Source organism: Pelophylax lessonae (genome assembly GCF_965119305.1).
Source record: "Pelophylax lessonae genome assembly, chromosome: 10".
Taxonomy (NCBI): Eukaryota; Metazoa; Chordata; class Amphibia; order Anura; family Ranidae; genus Pelophylax; species Pelophylax lessonae.
The window spans coordinates 122,309,746-122,313,608 of NC_138777.1; the positions used below are offsets into that span (position 1 = coordinate 122,309,746).

At 43.6% G+C, this 3,863-nt stretch overlaps 1 pseudogene across 1 annotated transcript; it reads right to left on the reverse strand.

Moving 5' to 3' along the window:
- Nucleotides 1-1,515: 1,515 nt before the first annotated feature.
- Nucleotides 1,516-2,928, reverse strand: LOC309565525 (annotated as a pseudogene). Its single transcript has one exon. The product of its transcript is annotated as an uncharacterized misc_RNA (transcript).
- Nucleotides 2,929-3,863: the final 935 nt, after the last annotated feature.

The window sequence follows — 3,863 nt, forward strand, 5'->3', positions numbered from 1 at the left end:
GAGTGATTGCTAATCAATCACCCCCCTTGCCACGGTCTTTGCGCATGGGAAGTCAGATGCTCTCCCTATGGCCCTACAGGTCGCTGGCAGAGGTAGGGAATGTCTGCAATGGTGTATATGGTTTTCCATAGTCTTCTTCCTCAAGTTCTATGTCTTGGCTCACGAATGTGGGTGTAGTTTGGTCTATTGCTTTCTCCATGAACTTCCTCAAGCAGGGGAGTACACAGCAAACCACTAAAGCAAGGAGGATTAGAATGATCAACACAGTCACTCCTATCTGTGCCAAGACTTTCTGCCACTCACTCATCCAATTAAAATATTGATCCCATGGGTCTGTGACACCTGAATTTTTCTTCAGTTCAACTGATAGGTTCACTAACTTAAGAGCTAATGTGATCTTAATATTCGGTCCATTGTTGTTCGGGATATAGGTACAACAGGTGCTGGTCTTATCTATCATGGTACAGACTCCTCCTTTTTCTGCTAACATCATATCCAGAGCCATCCGGTTCTGGAAGGTCATTTGGGATGTGGTTTCTAATTGTTCAGCTATCCCTTGGAATGCATCCTTGGTGTAGTTGACGAACCTTTGTTGGTTATAATATATATAGTTTATCCAATCTACATTCTTATTGACAGTTATTATGGGGATTAGGGATTCAAGACCGGCCTTGACCTGGTCTCGAGCCTTGTATTCGTCGGGGACCCCCCTTGGAACTCCAATGGCATCCATATATACATGAGTGTGGAGGTGAGAAGTTGGAAACGGCGCTACCTAGCGCATGTGCAAAGATGCGGGTGAGAAATAGAGGAAGAAAGTGCTTAGTGCGTAGTCTATAGTGCAAACATAACATGTGCAAATGTAAGTGCCTGTGACAGATTCCAAGTCACTGGCTAAAAAAGACGATTTAAAACCAATCACTTGAGTATATCTAAGGTATGGTGGTTGTAAATAATAAATATTGTGGTGAAATACTTTCCAATAAATAAGTAGTGAAATTAATAATAACGTTATCGATATGATAAAAAGGTGGTTATTATAATAAAAGCAGTGAGAATACTAATGCATACCTTCTCTGTGGTATGTCTCCACAACGACCACAAGAGGTCGCACCAGATATAAAACAGAGAAGGTATGCATTAGTATTCTCACTGCTTTTATTATAATAACCACCTTTTTATCATATCGATAAAGTTATTATTAATTTCACTACTTATTTATTGGAAAGTATTTCACCACAATATTTATTATTTACAACCACCATACCTTAGATATACTCAAGTGATTGGTTTTAAATCATCCTTTTTTAGCCAGTGACTTGGAATCTGTCACAGGCACTTACATTTGCACATGTTATGTTTGCACTATATACTACGCACTAAGCACTTTCTTCCTCTATTTCTCACCCGCATCTTTGCACATGCGCTAGGTAGCGCCGTTTCCAACTTCTCACCTCCACACTATATATTCTAGCCCCTAAGGTTCTTAGGGGTCGGTTGGTGGCTGCAACCTAATTAACCCCACAAAGCCTGGTAGTTCTTATCCATAGCGCTGGTTTTCACCCTCTCCCCTATCATATATACATGAGGATCAAAACTTCCAAGGAGAGCTTCCCGTTTCCTCCTTCTACCTGGGGTCAGACCGATATGTGCGTCATGAGCACTTTCTGTCAGGATGTGCAAAGGCATGATAGCCTTTGCAAGGGCACACTCTCCTCTCCACTCTCCATGACTGTAAGAGGCACAGTAACCTCTTGGGAAGGTCCCCAATTTTCTACCCTTTCCTGTGTAGCGGACATAACAGGTGTAATTCCCAGGATATATTGTGATAACTTCTTTAGGCTTTGGGTCCCTGTTACTGATAGGGTATTCTGCCTTCCATTTCTCACATGTTGAATAATCAGTGGAAGTGTTAGTAAAGAGGCTTAGGAAACACTCCTCTGTTTCTTCAGGTATGTTCAATGGGACTGTACCTAAGTGTGGTCTAGCACTGCCACAGACATAACAATTTGTTCTATTATGCTTACCAGCACTGTACCTCATCCACTCTAGCCAGAGATTGGCTTCTGTGAAACGGTTTCAGCTGCCATTGTATCCTCAAAGGTAGGATCTGCCATCTCACCCCTATCAGAGGGACTAAGATTCCGTATATTTAGAACAAGTGTCATGCTAGGCCCTGGTTTATGTAAGGTGAGACGGTCAACAAGGGCTCTCCTTGGCTATCCTTACTATCATAAGCTGGTTGGGGTTGGTATCCTCAGGGTGTCCCTGTGTTCCAAGCTGCTGCTCCCCAATAGGCACAATTCTTTCCCCATGACCCCTTGGTGACACAAATATACCCTTCCCCATGTCCTGTCTTATACCATTCTGATCTGCTATTGAGTTTGGGGCATGGGAGTATTTTACATGTATGAAAATCAAACGTGGCGACATGGGTATCAGAAGAATTATACCAGAAAGTGATCTTTCCATTATTTTCAGTAATGGCTGCTTGTTGCCCTTAGTCGTTCCCAACAAGAAAAGGATATATAGAATCATGCTTCGTCCTCGTCCGCCCCCTTAGGCACAGGGGCTTTCTTACAATGGGAGGCGTGTATCCAGGTGTTCTTTCCAGCCACCTTTACTGATGTGGCAGTTACTAGGAGGACTTGGAAGGGACTATCGAATCTGGGCTCAAGGGAGTGTTTTCGTACAAATTTCTTTATATAGACCCAGTGGCCGGGGACCAGCTTGTGTGTTCCTGTATCTAGTTCAGGATCTGGAATGGAAGAAAACACTCTCGCATGGATGCGGGTTAATTCACGAGACAATGCAATCACATAATCAGCCAATACATCAGATTGAAGTTGTAACTGTTGCGGATAATAACATCCTAGTCTAGGGGCTGACCCAAACAGTATCTCATAGGGTGATAAACCATGGATCCCTCTGGGACACTAAACAAAGCAATAGGTAAACTGTCTGGCCAACTCATTCCTGTCTCCTGGGACATTTTTAACATCCTAGACTTTATTGTACTATTCAGTCTCTCTACCTTTCCACTACTTTGTGGATGGTATGGGGTGTAAAAAGCTAGTGTGACCCCCAAGGCTGTCCATATTTCTTTGGTTACTGAGGCCGTAAAAGCCGGCCCTTGATCACTCTCTATAACCTCTGGGACGCCATACCTGCACACTACTTCTGTTAGAAGCTTTTTAGCTGTGGTCTTTGCTGTCATGCTGGTAACATCGAAAGCTTCTGGCCAGGAAGAGTACATATCTATGATCACCAAAGCGTACTCATATCGGCTACTTCTTTGGCATCTGGATGTGGTTGATCTGTATTCTCTGGAAAGGATACTGGGCTTTTGCTAGGTGTTTTCTGGGCACTTTCTCCGGTCTTCCAGGGTTGCACTTATCACAAATAGTATATGATTTGCAAAAATTGTTGGTGAGTGGGGTGATCCCTGGGGCCAAATAGTATTTGTTGATCAGGGCATTTATCAAAGTTTTTGATAGATGAGAGGCACCATGAGCCCACTGTACTACTGCTGGGAACATAGATCGTGGCAAACATGGTCTCTTGTCCACTTCCATGAGTCCATTCTTCAATGTGGCTCCTTTCTTTATCCACATTTCCTTTTCTTCTTTACTTGCTGCTTTCTGTTGTTCTTTGAGGAGTGTCCAGTCTACAGATGGGCTTTGCAGGACCATGGTGGTTTGTACAGCTTCAGTATCTTGTATGTTTTGTGGTGCTGATGTTGTTCCAACCGGAGCAGGCATGTCCACTCTGTTGTTAACTTCTCGCGCTTCGTATGCGGCCTGCTTTGCGGCGGTGTCTGCCAGGTGGTTGCCTCGTGCTTCCGGAGAATTCAGTCTACCATG